This window comes from Macaca nemestrina, chromosome 2, assembly GCF_043159975.1.
Source record: "Macaca nemestrina isolate mMacNem1 chromosome 2, mMacNem.hap1, whole genome shotgun sequence".
Lineage (NCBI taxonomy): Eukaryota > Metazoa > Chordata > Mammalia > Primates > Cercopithecidae > Macaca > Macaca nemestrina.
The window spans coordinates 24,262,735-24,280,087 of NC_092126.1; the positions used below are offsets into that span (position 1 = coordinate 24,262,735).

At 41.0% G+C, this 17,353-nt stretch overlaps 1 long non-coding RNA gene across 1 annotated transcript in view; it reads left to right on the forward strand.

The window, feature by feature from the left end:
- The first annotated feature begins 4,431 nt into the window (after positions 1-4,431).
- The window catches only part of LOC105488920 (uncharacterized), a 60,106-nt gene continuing 47,184 nt past the window's right edge, over positions 4,432-17,353 (forward strand). Inside the window, exon 1 of the long non-coding RNA XR_011619326.1 lies at positions 4,432-4,517. This is a non-coding gene — a long non-coding RNA (uncharacterized lncRNA). The remainder of the gene's footprint in view (positions 4,518-17,353) is intronic.

A 17,353-nucleotide genomic window follows, 5' to 3' on the forward strand; every position in this document is an offset into this window, starting at 1 on the left:
TTGAGACCACCCTGGCCAACATGGTGAAACCCTGTCTCTACTAAAAATATAAAAATTAGCTGGGTATGGTGGTACGTGCCTGTAATCCCAGTTACTCAGGAGGCTGCGGTAGGAGAATCTCTTGAACCCAGGAGACAGAGGTTGCAGTGAGCCGAGATCATGCCATTGCACTCCAGCCTTGGTGACAGAGTAAGACTCCATCAAAAAAAAAAAAAAAGAAAAGAAAAGATTTCCTTTTTCCGTCCAAAGAAAATAATTCTTGTGTTTGTAACTTATAAAGAATTTATGTAAAGCCTTTCTGGGAAAAATGGACTCACTGGATTTCACTCGGCTTCTTTCATTTTGTAATTCTCCTTTGGCTGAAAAATCTATTCCTTGTAAGAAAGATAAGGAAAGTTCAAAAAGAAGGGTCGATTCCATAAAGATGAATGTGATCTGGGGCATTTACCTTCAATTTGGGTCATTTTTCCATAGGCCTTTAAAAAAGAAATAGCACTGATCCCATTGAAGGACCCTAAGTACTATTATACTTTATTGGCCTGAGTATTGCTATCACAGGAAGGTAGGACAGAGCTAAATTATTTTTTCTACCACATGGAGGCATTGAACAACCATGTGATTTTCAAAATTTATCAAGACTTAGTAAGAGTCTAATGTCTCAGGCAAGGGCAAAATGGTTGATTTGATGTCCACAAAAGGATAGTGATTATTATGGAAGTACTCTTTCACATGAAAGTACCTATTTTTTAAACAAACTAGCCTTCTTCAACTTTCTATACATTGATCACACAAGAATAGATTATATTAGAATATGTAGGATTATAATTTGAGCAGTTTGGTTCATTAGTCTCTGAAACCTTTGCCTGAATCGAACAGTCTTCCAGTTTACTGAGATTTGGAGGAATAAAAGAGTAGGGAATAAATATTTTTATTTCATGCTCTCAATTATCTATCGTGAAACTTTTAAAAAATATCAACTTCTCCACAGTCCCATGGTGTGGCAAATCTATAGTCAGGGATCCAATTTGAATCGAAAATTTACCTCAATAATTATAAACCCCAGAAGCAATTGGCAGCAAAGATACCAATCTCGACTTGCCTACAGGACACGTTCTGTCTTTGCCACCGATTGTACTCATGGCTGTGCCTCAAATAAATTAATCAACAAATATTTATTAATTAGTCTGCGTAGGCTAAGTACAGTGCTAAGTGCTATGACAGATGTAAAAAGTTGTTTTTTTTTTTTTTTCTTTTTAGAGACAGGGTCTTGCTCTGTCACCCAGGCTGAAGGGAAGTGGCTCAATCATAGCTCGCTGTAACCTCAAATTCCTGGGATCAAGAAATCTTCTTGCTTTGGCTTCCCCAGGGGAGTCACTGGGATTACAGGCATGAGCTACCACACTGAACCCAAGATGTAAAGAGTTCCAAGAAATACCCTCTGGCCTCCAGTAAAGACTAGAGGAAAAGGGATTAGAGCTGAGCCTAGAAGGACAAGTAGGGCTTGGGAAGATGAAGAGACATTCTCAGGTATTGAAATGACGTTGAAAATGATGTGGAAAAACATCAGACCTGAAATAGACTATTATTAAAATATAAAATTACATATATATAAATTATAAACTGTAAAATATTATATTATCAAAATAATATTTTATTAGAAACAAAAAGAAACTGGTCTTTATTCTTTAAAAGCATCACTGGCATGAAAGACAAGGAAAAATTGAGACTCTAGATTAAAGGAGACTAAAGAAGCACAAGAACTAAATATAATATGTGATCCTGATCAGACCCTGTACTGAACGGCAAAAAAATTACAAAGAACAATGGGTCAATTGAAAAAATTAGAGTATGGAAGTTAGATGAAAGTATTGTATCAGTGCTAAATATCCTGAAGTTGATAACTATATGAAGAATATTTTTGCTTTTAGGAAATAGACACTGAGCTATGAAGGTGTAAAGGCACGTGATGTCTGCAAACTATTTCAAATAGTTAAGGAAAAATGTTACTAATTGATAAATCTGGGTAAATGGTATATGGATGTTTTCTGTATTATTTTTGTGACTTTTCCATAAATTTGAAACTTAAAAATATATATATATGTAGTTACCTCAGAGGAAATGAAATGGAGTGGAATGAAGGAGAGATTGCTAATTCATTACATATTTCTGTATCATTTCTTAAAATAAATGTGATCCAACCACTGAGTCTTTAAAGAACAAAAAATATCTATGGAAGTAGGAAAATGCAGAAAGCGATCGGAAAGACCATTAATAGACTAATTTGGTTGAGAGATTCAGAAAACTAAGTGAATGGAGAGGAAGAAGGATGAAAAGTAGGTACTAAGAGCTTGTGGAGGGGCTCAACAGTGAGCTAAGAAGCCTGGATTTCATTACAGGATAAAAAGTACAAGGGAAAAACATTACAGGCATTTTAGCCTCTGGGTATTTTAAGAAGATTAGTTTGATAGAAAAGCCAGAAAGGAGTCAAGGAAACCAAGGAAGACGCCATTGAGAAAGACTAGGCTTAGGGAAGCAGCTCCTAATTCCTAATTCTCTGTGCTTAGTTTAATTAATCACTGTTTAATGTTGAAGCTCTGGGAATCTAAGTGCCATGTTAGAGCATTTGTCTGCTTAGAACTGTTTTTTAAAACACTGCTTGGCCCTTAGTAGGCATGCAAGAAAAAGTTAACCAAGGTAGGGAATGAAAGCCATCCTTGCTTTTAGTACTATTCCTTTCTTTCCCTTTTCCCCATCTCTTCTGATGTTCCATGATTCATGCATACATGATTACACCATCAAGCAGTTGGCAGTTGACAAGGAACGCGTGGGTGGGTGTTGTTCACTGAAAGAGGGTGAGTGACCCCAAGGGGAGGCCTAAAGCGACCGCCACCCTCCAGCCCCCCGAGCATTGTGAGGAATTCAAGCCTTGACATCAGAGTCACAGAATTCCAAACCGGAAGAGCTCTAGAGACCAGCAAGTGTTCCCCGTTCCATTGACAGATGAAGACACTAAGGTGCAGGGAGAAAGGATGAGTTTTCTGAGGTCAGGCAAGTAGGTAGCAGCAGAACCGAAACTTTTCCCTTGACGGAATCAAAGTTGACTATGGGGATTTGTGGAATCCACATCTCTGTACCTCAAGCATGGAGCAGCGGGCAGGGACTACAGAAGCAAGAGGAAACCTCCATGGAGGCAGGCATGTTCTCATTCTATCTACCCAGCTACTACTGCTTTTCAGGATCTGGGCTGTCTCATAGTCTTTGATATCCACCCAGCAGTGAGCATGGGGCTGGACACACACACACACACACACACACACACACACACACACAAAAACACCCCTTGTTTCCTGAATTACTTAATTGGAAGCTAACCTAAGGATGGGCACGGTGGCTCACGCCTGTAATCCCAGCACTTTGGGAGGTTGAGGCAAGCAGATCACAAGTTCAGGAGTTCGAGACCAGCCTGGCCAATATGGTGAAACCTCGTCTCTACTAAAAATACAAAAATTAGCTGGGCATGGTTGTGCGTGCCTATAGTCCCAGCTACTCGGGAGGCTGAGGCAGGAGAATGGTTTGAACCCGCGAAGCAGAGGTTGCAGTAAGCCGAGATCACACCGCTGCACTCCAGCCTGGGCAACAGAACAAGATTTCGCCTCAAAAAAAAAAAAAAAAAAAAAAAAGAGGCCCAGACAGATACGTTCCCAACGTGATTGACAGGATAGAAGCAAAGATTCCTACATCCCCTTTTCATCTCTGACTTTAGTTATCTTGAAAAGTCTCTTCAGATCTTGGTGAAGTAGTAGGAAACAGGAAAATGGTGAGCATAATCACCTTGGTTTTGTGGCTGAAACTACACACATCACCACTGGGTTCCCCACAGATTGTCAGGGGCTGAAAGCTGGGGAGTATCCTTACTCCTTTTCCCCATTGCTTCCTTTTTTTCCACTCCTCCATCCCAGTGAAGAGTCCAGCTCAGGGTAGTTATGAGAAGGAACAGACCTGAGTTTTCACACCTACCTTGCCGCTTATTGGCTACACATCATTGGAAAGTTGTAAAATCTGCCTGAAACTTTGTTGCTGCATATGTAAAATTGGGAAAATAAAACTCACTTCATAAGGTTTTTTTGAAGGTTAAATGAGAAACATCTGTAAAATGCTTAGTCCTATTCTTGGCATGGCCTGAGTACCCAATAAACAGTAGCTGTTATCAGTCGAGTCTAACATGTCTCCTGGCCTAACGTATTGTTTCAATGCTCAATTTAGCGACCTTTCTTTGGCTGATCCAGAGTTGCTAAGAATGAAAGCTTTAGTTACTAGAAGAATGCATGCAACCGAACCTCACTTATATACTATTTTGTGTTGTTTCCTGCAGGTCAAGAAGCTGCAAGCAAAGGGAGACCAGGACCCCTGCTGTATTCCAGCTCCACCCCAGTGCCAAGCTCATTCCAGGAGCTGAGTAACCACCTGTTGATTGATTATTACACTGACAAGAGCCCTGAAAGAGCATGAGCAAACAGGTAGGTCAGAAAACATCTGGGGTTTGCCCAGAAATGTTCCTCTCTAAATGAATGAATCAGAATGGCCCACGGATGTGATGCTTCTGCTTAAATTGTTCTGGAAAACTATCAAGAGAAGGATGTTTTCAAATGATTTGTGTCCATTACTGGAATTAATTCTCTTTCTCTTTAGATGGAAAGGCAGTCCAGCCTCTTAGAAATGTTAAATCAAGAGATCTAAAAAAACAGCTGGCTGCGAGCGAGTTAGGATTTTCAAAGTTTAAAACACAAAAAAACTTCCCTGGGAAGTTTGTCAATCACGAGGTGGGCAAGTATGGAAAATGTTGGTGAAAATATGTAGGTTTCTAAACAGGCTAATTCCCCCCTGTAAGATTTGCTCTTTTATTCTTGGAAGCAATACACCTGTCATAATCAGCGCTTTTTGTTTGAAAAGGCCATTCTCAGAAACATTTGTGAGTTATTCAGGTTCTTATGTCTAAATCTAGAAGAGAGACTTAAGACTGGATAATTTGAGGAAACATTTGCTCTCTTCTTAGGCTCTTAATTTTTACTATATTGAGGGCTTGAGAGCCACGACTTTTTTTGAAAACATTTTTTCTCAAAATTATAAAAAGTTAAGATTTCTATTCAGAAACCCTCAAATAATAAAAAAACCCAGCTACCCACAATTTCTCAATCACTCCTTGGTACCAGTGTATCTGTGGCTAGTATAGGAAGATAGATGAGAATTCTTTCTAACACTGAGATTTATGTTCCAATGCTGAGAGTTTACTTGCTTCCAGTTGCGTCTTAGCTTAAAATAAATCTTTGGGGTGGTGGGTTGGTCTATGAGGTATATATTTAAGATGTTATTTTGGGAAACTGCTGGAGAATAAAATGAAAACTTGTGATTTTTCTCGAACTTGGCTTGAAAGTAAAATAAAGATTTTATGAACTGGGAAGGTGGATACATTTACTCTCCCCAAACTTTCTCACTTGTAAATGAGTGGCTTAGTGCAGATCCCAGAGTTGGGAATTCAAATGCTATAGATTTTTCTTAGCTTTGTCTCTGCTTGTGAATCAATCTTTGCCCAAACTATTAACCATGCTCTGACTTATTTTTTAAAAAGTACTTACAGTTCCAGTGTGTTTATATTATAAACCCATATTATTAATTTTATCCTATCATTTATTTATTGCACATCTAAGTTCTAAGTGCTACACAGGCCCCCAAACCGGAGAATTTAGGTTTGACCCTTTGTAGGAATGGCTAAAGAAGTTTTCCTTAGGAGTATCAGGTGGGGTGATTTTTCCCCCTTAAATGTAGGATTTTTGCGTCCTCTCCTCATGAAATGTACATGAACTCCTAATTGTGTAAGATGTGGAAGGCAGAGCTGTGCCGTGTGTCACCATCACTGAATGGACATTTGGATATGGTACTGTGCTTGGTCATGTCCTGAACAATTTTGACACAAAGCTTCTGCTTTCTGAAATGGTACTTTTAAAATTTGTTTACTTTTTATTATCAAAAAATTTCAAATCATTTTTTTGCTAAATCATTTTAATGTGAATTATAGATATCAAGATAATTTACCCAGCCAGGCGCAGTGGCTCATGCCCGTAATCCCAGCACTTTGGGAGGCCGAGGTGGGCGGATCACCTGAGGTCAGGAGTTTGAGACCAGCCTGACCAACATGGTGAAACCCAGTCTCTACTACGTACACAAAAATGAGCCAGGCACGGTGGCATGAGCCTGTAATCCCAGCTACTCAGGAGGATGAGGCAGGAGAATTGCTTGAACCTGGGAGGTGGAGGTTGCGGTGAGCCGAGATTGTGCCACTGCACTCCAGTTGGGCAACAGAGCAAGACTCTGTCTCAAAATAATAATAATAATAATAATAATAATAATAATAATAATAATAATAATAATTTACCCTTAAATTCTTCAACATGATTTTTCAAAAGCTAGACACATACTATTATCACATTTGACAAAACTAGCAATAGGTCCCTGGTATTGTATAAATATTCCGTCCATATTTAATTCTCTAATTTTCTTTTAGATTCAAATCACTATTCTATTAAAGATCATGAACATTGCTTTTGTTTGTTTTGTCTCTCTCTCACTCTGTTGCCCAGGCTGGAATGCAGCGGCACAAACATGGTCATTGCAGACTCTATCTTCCAGGCTCAAGGGATCCTTCCACCTCAGCCTCCCAAATAGCTGGGACTACACATGTGAGCCCAGCTACACCATGCCCAGCTAATTATTTGTATTTTTTTATAGAGATGGGATCTTGCCATGTTGCCCAGGCTGGTCTCAAACTCCTGGCTTCAAGCAATCCACCTACCTCGGCCTCCCAAAGTGCTGGAATTGCAGGCATGAGCCACTACACTGGGCCTGTTATGTTTCTTTTAATCTCGAACAATCCCCTAATTATTCCACCTCTTCTGTCTTTCTTTTATTTGTAGCATTGACTTGTTGAAAAGATGTATGGCCAGTTTGCATTGCAGAATGTCCCACATTGTGGATTACCTTGATTGTTTTCCACACGGTACCATTTAACATGACCCCTCTCTCTCTCTCTCTCTCTCTCTCTCTTTCTTTTTTCTTGTTTTTTTTTCCTTGTTTTTTTCTGTGATCTTCTCTTTTGAGGAACTCTATGTCTTCTATGTCTTATAATTTGAGGTTTCACAGTAAGGCATGATTCAATGCCACTTACACATTTTTGGCAAGACAGTCAAGTCATAGCATAGTTGACACTGTGTACGTCCCATTGTATCACATCAGGAAGTGATGACTGCTTGCCCCTTAAAAAGTGGCTCTTGAGAAGGAGCAGTATCTACCATTTCTTATTTGTCTTAACACCACTGGACCTGAAGCCAGAACTGTGAACATCATTTAGCCTCTTTTATCAGTTTTCTGTGAGAGACAAAACTAATACTAGTCTCTCTAACTTCACAAGGTATGATAAAAACCACCGGAGACAATGACAGCAACATAATAACACCACCACCAGCAATACCTATCATTTTTTGAGCAATCACTATGTCAAGCCCTGTGCAAGAGCTTGCCACTCATGATTTCAGCTAATCCCCACAATAACCATGAGAGATGGGTACTATTATCACCTCCATTGTATAGGTAAGGAAACTGAGTCACAGAGAGTTTAAGCAACTTGGCCAAGGTCAAACAGCTGGTAAGAGGGGGAGGTGGGATGGAAAGCCAGCCAGCCTGGCTGCAGAGCCTCTGTAGGAAATCATACGTATCATACAAAAGTAAAGCAATGACACAGAAATACCAGTTGTTGTGTTAGGGGATGGAGAAGACATTTTTCTTTTGTTTTTTTCTCTATTTTTCAGACTTCCATTGCTGCTACTCTATTACTTTAATAACCATAAAACAAATAGGTACTTAAAGTGAGACATGCAATATGAATATAAAGTAACAATCAGAATCATTTATTAAGTACCTGCTCTAGTGGTACTGACAACAGAATAAAAGGAATCACATCAACAATAATAAAAAAAAACTTTGCCTAGAGGCAAATAGACATAGGAACTAACACCATAAACAGTTATTCTATATTTTCTTCTTTACAATTTTACTCCTTTTGTCCTGTTTTATTTGACATATGGCTCACTTCATAAAAATGTTTCCATAATAGCTTTAGTTGGTCCTAAAACAACATTAAGAGACCATGTGGTTCTGGAAGGCTCCATTCTGCTGTTCCTGTTTAAAAAAAAAAAAAAAAAAAAGCCCCTTTTTTTTAAAAAAGGATTTTTGAATCAAGATAGTTGGTTGGTCAATTATACCCAAACAAGGTGACCATGCAATTTCTTTTTTATTTTTATTTTATTATTTATTTATTTAATGTTTTATAATTATTTTTTGAGACACAGTCTCACTGTGTCTCCCAGGCTGGAGTGCAGTGGCGCAATCTCAGCTCACTGCAACCTACGCCTCCCAGGTTCAAGCCATTCTCCTGCCTCAGCCTCCCTAGTAGCTGGGACTACAGGGGCACACCACCATGCCCCACTAATTTTTGTATTTTTAGTAGAGACAGGGTTTCACCATGTTGGCCAGGCTGGTTTCAAACTCCTAACCTCAGGTGATCCACCCACCTTGGCCTCCCAAAGTGCTGGGATTACAGGCGTGAGCCCCCACACCCGGCCGCACTTTCTTTTTTAAAGGTTATATTTACGATATTTAAAGAGACACTGCCCAGTGCATCCTCTGTGCTAACCTCTTAGATGAGCATCTGTCTTCTCCAAGGTGTGAAATCATACTTGGCAAACAGTATCTGAGCCCCTAGAAACCTAAGCCAAAGCCATCACGTTTTATGCCCACACACGGTAAAGATAGCTGTGAACACTGTGTGCATTCCCCAGAAGCTCTTTGCCACTGAAGTCACTAGGAGGTTTTTTTCTCCTGCCTTCCCCTTCTGCTTCAACTATTAGAAATATAAAATATTTAATTTGGTAGCTTTAATAGTCCTAATCCTGGAAATATTTATTATGACTTTATGTGAAAGACATTAAGACCTTTGAAGTCAGTTTAAAAATGTATTAATGATATGACAAAATTTAAAAATCAGAATTGTCTTTTATCATGCCTAAATGACTATAAAAGAAAAAACATGGTTTTGTGAAATTTCACATAGCTTATTTCTACTCAAAAGCTTTTTTTTTTTTTCTTCCTTTTTGTGGAGAATGGGGTCTCACTATATTGCCCAGGTAGGTCTCGAACTCCTGGGCTCAAGCTATCCTCCCGCCTCTGCCCCCCTGAGGGCTGGGATTACAGGTGTGAGCCACCATGCCCGGCCTCTACTCAAAAGCTTCTAAACCTTATCTTTGGGTGTGGGTTTGTACAGTGTTAATACTAGCTGATATATATTATTTTCTTACTAGTTCTGAGCACTTCACCTGCATGGTTTCACTTAATCAGCCCTGTAAGGTAGCTGCATTTATTATCCCTTATTTACAAATGAGAAGACCGAGGCTTAGAGAGGTTAAGTAGCTAAACTGAGTCACATGGAGGTTAGGCAGCAGAGTCAAGACTACCTGACTCCAGGGCCCAACCTCCCAGCTGTGCAGAGATGACAATAAATAATGAAAACAATTTTCATCAACTGAATTTCAAACTCAAAAAATATGCAGACTCAAAACCTAATAGAATGCCTTTTGCTGAACCTAGAACTACACAACACGAGGAACTGAGTTATAAAATGCAGTTTTAGAAGCTGGAACTCAAACTCCCATTTCCTGCATCAGCAGTGGAAGATAATTCTTGCCACTCCCAGACATTTTCTCTCCTTCTCACTCCCCTGGGTAGTCTGTGGGCATTATTCACGAAGATGCTCACAGCTGCCCTGGTGTCTGCAGCTGCTCTGCACCCCCACTGCCCTTCCCGCCTCCCCGCTCAAGGCTCTGGCAGGCATTGTGTCTTCTTTCCCGTCCCCTTGAGTTTCACCCAGAAGTAAATCAATAAATATTTGTTGAATGAATAAATGAATGAATGAGTGAATGAATAAACAGCTGTCAAACTAGCCACAGATGAAAAAGTCAGCAGAGGTACATGAATAGTCAGCTGGTTGCCTAAAATAGCCTGACCAGAATGTAAATTCCACCAGACTTCATCTTAAGTTGGGGAACATTTATTCTATACAAGATATTGTGTTATCTTTTTCATGTTTCAAACTTGGTTTCCTCAATAGTATTCAACTCTTCACTTTCTGTGTGATTGGGTTGAGTAACTTCATCTCCCTGGGCCTTGTTTCCTTGGTTATAAAATGATGCTATGAAGCTATACCTCCCGGGCTGCACTAAGGATCAAATCAGGTCATGTTGGGGGTGGGAGGTGTTCTCTGTAAACTATACAGTGCCTTTGGATGCGGTCATCATCATGCATTTATTGGCACCTGATATTTGTAGTCTTTGTACATCTAGTTGGGCAGGCCTAAATGCATTGTTGAAGGAGAGTATCAGGCCAGGCTTGGTGGCTCACGCCTGTAATCCCAGCACTTTGGGAGGCCAAGGCGGGTGGATCACCTGACGTCGGGAGTTTGAGACCAGCCTGACCAACACGGAGAAACCTCATCTCCGCTAAAAATACAAAAAAAAAAAAAAAAAAAAAAATTAGCCAGGTGTGGCGGCACATGCCTGTAATCCCAGCTACTCAGGAGGCTGAGGCAAAAGAATCGCTTGAACCTGGGAGGCGGAGTTTGCGATGAGCCGAGATCGCGCCATTGCACTCCAGCCTGGAAAACAAGAGTGAAAGTCCATCTCAAAAAAAAAAAAAAAAAAAAAAATTGGAGAGTATTGTGGAAAAAATTCAGGGGTCCCTGATGCCACTCACAGGAACGAAACAAAACAAACTATAGCCTGAGAAGGACTTTCATGAAACCAGGCTGCGGCAGGTGGCCCACAGAGCGAGGAAGACCAGCAGCTGCGCTGCACCTTAAGAAAATCTGAGAAAAGCCCCAGAAAATTTTTGAAATCATCTTGCTCTTCCTTGTCTCCATCTCAGCCATAACCACCCTTCAGTCAAGGCTCTGACTGACAGCTGACAACTTGATTGTGTAATTAAGCCATGCAATTGCCCTTGAGACAGTCATCCTGGAGGAAAATGCTGGGCTTGAGCCACAGCACCTGCCTAGGTGAGCATGTTCCTGTCATCAGAAGGCAGAGCCCACCTTCCCCTCTCCATCCATCCTCCTCCACTGATGGCGGGTGGGGAGAAAGGCAGGGGGCATGGGGACCAAAACTCAGGTGAACTTTTATTTGATTCATTCTAATTTGCTTCTTCCTCCTTGTTAAGATTTACCTGAGCAAATGAGACAATTAACATCTGCTCAGGAAGCTCTATTCCCCAGTCAGATCTTGGAGAAAAGACATCATGAGCCAGAAAGTTTGTAAATGGATGCTCCCTCTCTGTAGGGTCTTCCTTACTTCCCCCTTTCTTTGTCCTCTCCACTTTCTCCCAGTCACCACCTGCTCTGTGGAAGAGGAAACTCTCTGACATTATCTGTGAAACAAACAAAAAGTTTCTTCGTTTCTTCCTCCAAGTTTCTTTGCACTAGTTTTTAAAACACATTTTCACAGCAGATTGTTTTGGTGGGTTCAGGAACGTACTTTTTAGTTCTCAGCCCCCAAGCTAACATTTCAACCAGGGATTCCTTACCTTCTTAAAAAAAATAAAAGTGCAAAGTAAATTTCTCCAATAAAGAAAGACTTAGTATTTTCCCGGTCCTTCGTGCAAACAGAGGCCTCTTAGACAATATTTACATCTACATGTGGGTGAGTTGGGACTGTGCTTGGGGCAGTTGGAATAAGAGAGGCATTGATATATTCCAGTAAGGTTTGTGGGTATTGAAGAAGAGTAAGGATGGTGTAACTTGGGGGACAGGCACTGGATTTGTGAAAAATGTCTAACATTTATAGAATATTCATGTGAACCTGGCATTGTGTGAAATGTTCTACAGATACCATCTTCTTGTTTTATCTTCGTAACCACCCCACAAGGTAGAAACTAACATTCCTGATTTACAGATGAGGAAACTGGGATGCAGAGAGGTGAGGAATCTGAAATCACAGCTGATGAGTTTTAGAGTTGAGATTCTAACGCAAGCCCTCTGACTCCCTGCCCTGCCGCTCCTGTGTCCAGGCACTAGCAGCATCCGGAGCTTGTTAGAAATGCAAAATCTCAAGACCTGTCCTAGACCTTTTGAGTCAGAGTCTGCACCTTAACAAGCCCCTAGACAATCAGTGTACACATTCTAGTGCTGTTCTTGATTGCTAAGTATATTGGCTGCCCTGAGCATAGGTTTTTATTCTGATGCTCCTGGGGCCCTGTTTTTCACATATCTGAGGTGAAAATTTTGAGTAAATGGCTCCTATGTAAACGGTAGCAATATGTAAAACAATTTTTTTTTTTTTTTTTTTTAAAGAACAGAGTCTCATTCTGTTGCCCAGGCTGGAGTGCAGTGGTGCAATCACAGCTCACTGCAGCCTCGACCTTCCAGACTCAAGCAATCTTCCCACCTCAGCCTCCCTAGTAGCTGGGACTACAGGCATGTGCTACCATGCTGTGCTAATTTTTTAAATTTTTAGTAAAGACGGTGCCTCCCTATGTTGCCCAGGCTGGTCTTGAATCCTGAGCTCAAGTGATTCCCCTAACTCAGCCTTCCAAAGTGCTGGGATTACAGATGTGAGCCACCATGCCCGACCCTACAATTTTTTTTTTTTTTAATTAGTCAGGTATGGTGGCACATGTCAGTAGTCCCAGCTGCTTGGGAAGCTGAAGCAGGTGGATTGCTTGAGCCCAGGAGTTCGAGGTTACAATGAGCTATGATTGTGCTACTGCACTCCAGTGTGGGCAACAGTGAGACCCCATCTCTTTAAAAAAATTCCTTTTCAAGAGTAATAGAAATAATACACACTTAATACAGGAAACTTAGAAAATGAAGAAAACATAAAAGTTCCCTTATAAAAACACTATCCTGAAGGCCGGATGCGGTGGCTCAAGCCTGTAATCCCAGCACTTTGGGAGGCTAGAGGCAGGTGGGTTAGTTGAGGTTAGGAGTTTGAGACTAGCCTGGATAACATGGTGAAACCCTGTCTCTACTACAAATACAAAAAAATAGCTGGGTGTGGTGGTGCATGCCTGTAATCCCAGTTACTCAGGAGGCTGAGGCAGGAGAATCATTCGAACCCGGGGGGCAGAGGTTGCAGTGAGTCGACATCGCGCCATTGCACTCCAGCCTGTGCGACAGAGCAAGGCTCTGTCTCAAAAAAAAAAAAAAAAAAAAAAAAAAGGCAGGGTGTGGTGATGTTGACTCATGCCTGTAATCCCAGCACTTTGGGAGGCCAAGGCGCGTGGATCACGAGGTCAGGAGTTCGAGACCAGTCTGGCCAATATGACGAAACCCTCTCTTTACTAAAAGTACAAACATTAGCTGGGCGTGGTGGCACACACCTTTAGTCCCAGCTGCTCAGGAGGCTGAGGCAGGAGAATCACTTGAACCCGGGAGGTGGAGCTTGCAGTGAGCAGAGATCACACCACTGCACGCCAGCCTGGGTGACAGAGCGAGACTCCATCTAAAAAAAAACAAAACGAGAAAACCATCCTGAGATAACCTCGGAAGCATTTAGTTGTGTTTCCTTCCAATATTTTCTCTACACATATGTGCCTATGTGTGTGAGTGTGTGTGTGTGTGTGTGTATATATATATGGGGATCATTTTGTATGTATACATTTACATCCTGAAATTTTTTCTCTTCATATTTTCAGGATGAGCATTTTTGAAATAGTTAAACTGATGAATACACAAGCTGCTTTTTAAGGCTCAGACTCTGGATCAAAAAGTTCTTTCCATCTAGTTTTTATTCCTTCATCTACAGTTTTAGAATTCAGATGGGGGCCGGATACGGTGGATCATGCCTGTAATCTCAGAATTTTGGAAGGCCAAGGAGGGTGGATCACTTGAGCTCAGGAGTTCGAGACCAGCTTTGGCAGCATGGCAAGACCCCATCTCTACAAAAAATACAGCTGGGCATGGTGGCTCATGTCTGTAGTCTCAGATACTCAAGAGGCTGAAGCAATGGATTCATTGAACCTGGGAGGTCCAGGTTGCAGTGAGCTGTGATTGCACCACTGCACTCCAACCTGGGCTACAGAGCTAGACCCTGTCTCAATAAAATAATTTTAAAAATAAATACATAAATAGAAACAACAGTAAAACAACAACAACGACAACAATAATTCAGATGGGAACTTCCCTGTGTTTGAGTATTTCAGTGGTGGACCCCGTGCTTAGAGAAAGAACTGCATGGGGGTTGGACTGAAGGCTGACCCAGGAGACTTTGGGGTTCAGCAGTTCTAAGGCTCTGCAGAGGACCCATGTTTGTTCTGGGTATTGCAACTCCTTTCTTAACAGTAGCTTTGACCTTAGGGACACAGAATGAGAAGTGACATTCCAACTCTGCAAGCTCCTTCAAAACAGGAATTTTTTGTTTGTTTGTTTTTGCTGTTGTTGTTACATCTCTATGCCCCAGTGCTCAGAACTTGGCCTGGCACATAGTAGGTATCAATAAAGTTGATGGATGAAGGTCGAGTGCGGTGGCTCATGCCTGTAATCCCAGCTACTTGGGAGGCTGAGGTAGGAGAATCACTTGAGCCTGGGAGGTGGAGGTTGCGGCAAGCTGAGATTGTGCCACTGCACTCCAGCCTGGGCAACAAGAGCATTTCAAAAAAAAAAAAGTTGATGGATGAATGAATCAATAAATGAATTAGTGAGTGAATGGATGAATGAATGAAGTGGAGAAGCCTATTGACGTGAATTAGACATCTTCTTCCAATCCCACTTTGGCCTCAAACAGCTCCTTTCCATGCCTCAAGTTCCACCATGAGATTATTTTTTCCAGGCAGTCTTTTTTACAGTTTTTTTTTGGCACCGAAAGCAAGCATCCCTCGGGGGGTTACCTGTTTCAGTTAAACAGCCTTTGCGAATACATCGATGCTGGGATTTTAGGAAGAGGATTTCCTACAGTTTGGCATAGTCAATACTGTTCTAGGTAAACCAGCTTCCTAAGCCAAGTTCTCTGTCCTTTTAAATATTTATAAAGCAATTGTGTGCCCATCAAGGGTGTTTTCCGCAGGAGCAAGCAGACTTTGCCATTAAAAGCTCAGGGAATGGAGAGCAGAGAGGTCAGTCAATGGACTCTTTCCAATAAAAATTCTTTATGAGTGACATTGTTCCTCCTGGCAAAGATGCAATAATCTGGCATGGGGAAGAGTGTAACCCTACAACTTGGAGACTTTCTCTTAGAAGACTGGTAAAGAGCAGAACTTGCTTCCTCTTGGTTGTCACCAAAATAGCTGACTTAGAAAAGATTTCTCCATAAGGGCATAGCTTAGAGCGAGCCCAGGTTTACTGAACCACCTTTCTGTTTAAGTGTCCCCTCTACCTTGTTCAATTCTCCCTAACCCTGCCTTATCTTTCTTCACAGCATCTCTCAACACATGATATTATATATATTTGTGTATTTATCTCCTTTCCAACTAGAGTAAGACTTCCACAAGAACAAGGATGGTTGTTTAGTTTTATTCACTGCTGTTGTTGAGTGCGTAGAATGTTGCCTGGATCCTATTTTTTTTAAGTGAATATTGAATGAATCTTAAACAATAACAATGGTATAATTTATTTTGATTTTCTTATCATTTCATTATCAGTCTTCCAACACAGTATCCCTCTCTTTTATTTTTTGTCACAGGGCTTTTTATTTCAAAGGAAAATCCAAACTCAGAATGACTATGTGGTTGTAAATAGATGCTGAAGGGTAATAAAACATGTAATGATTTTTTCATTTGCTCCACAAACAAGGCTATGTAATAGCTGGGATCCGATTCTGCCTTGTGTGCCTAAATTTCCTGGTTTATTTTAAGAAAAGCAAAATATCATGTGTGTGCGTGTGTGTGTGTGTGTGTGTGTGTATGGGAGAACATCTGGCATTGTCATTTCAGGTTTAGCCTCTGGATTTGGGGACAGAGTACGAGGATCTAAAGGTTAAACACCAGAGTTCAGAGCACTCAGGAATTTGAGAGATGACTTTTCTTAACTTTTAGAAAATATTTGAAGTAAAACTCAACAGATACATCCTGTTTCAATTTAGCTTACATTAATTTTTTTTGGTCTAACTTCAAAACAATGCAACAACTTTGTCCCGATAATTTTCTTTACTTCTTTATGTTTAAGTATATAACTTAATAAATGGCACTTGTCAAACTACATGCCCAGGAAGGAGGAAAGCAGACTTTATGAACTGCACAAATGCTGACAATTATGCCCCTGAAATGACCCTTCACAACCTTAGTCCAGCCCCTACATCAACATTTCTCAAACTTCACTGTGCAGAAGAGTCACCTAGGGAATCTTGTTAAAAGTGTAGATTCCTGAGCCCCACGCATAGTGATCTGGATTCAGAACATTTTGGGGAGGGGCTAGAGAGCAACATTGAAATGCTAGCATTCTGGTGGTGTCTGGCACAGCCTCCTCCCGAGAAGCCTGATAGATTGTAAACCACCTGCAGGCAGGAACCATACTCAACCTAAACCACAAATGCTGCTGGTGAGACAGCTCTACACAGGGAGATGGCTCCTGAAAGATGTTCATCATTAAGACAGTTCTTTCTCTTGGACTGTTCTGCTGGGGCCCAATAAAGGTATCTCCCCAGAAAGGAAGACAGAGGATTGCAGAGACACCCAATGATATTGTACTTTAAGAGAGACAGATTCAGAAGCATCCAACATCTCACAATTCTCCTTTTTTGATTATAGCTTTGAAAAGATAATTCTTTCAATTCTCCTTTTTTGATTATAGCTTCAAAAGATAATTCTTTTTCACTTTATCAAGTTAAGTTTTAGGATGATAGATTCATAGTGACACTTTTCTTTTAAAACTTGAGAATGGTCATGGCGGCTCACACCTGTAATCCCAACACTTTGGGAGGCTGAGTCAGGCAGATCACGTAACACCGCGAGTTCCAGACCGGCCTGGGCAACATAGTACACCATCTCTAAAAACAAGGAAGACTTAGCTGGGTGTAGTTGTGCACACCTGTAATCCCAGCTACTTGGGAGGCTGAGGTGAAAGGATCACTTGAGCCTGGGAGGTTGAGGCAGTGAGCTATGATCACTGCAGACCAGCCTGGGAGACAGAGTGAGACCTTTCTCAAAAAAAATAAAAATAAAAATAAAAAACTTGAGAATGTCTTGATACCCAATCAGTTATTAAATAGGCCCCCAGTGTTTATTTTTGGCATTAGAACAAGGACCAGGAACATGAAGGTAGCTCCTC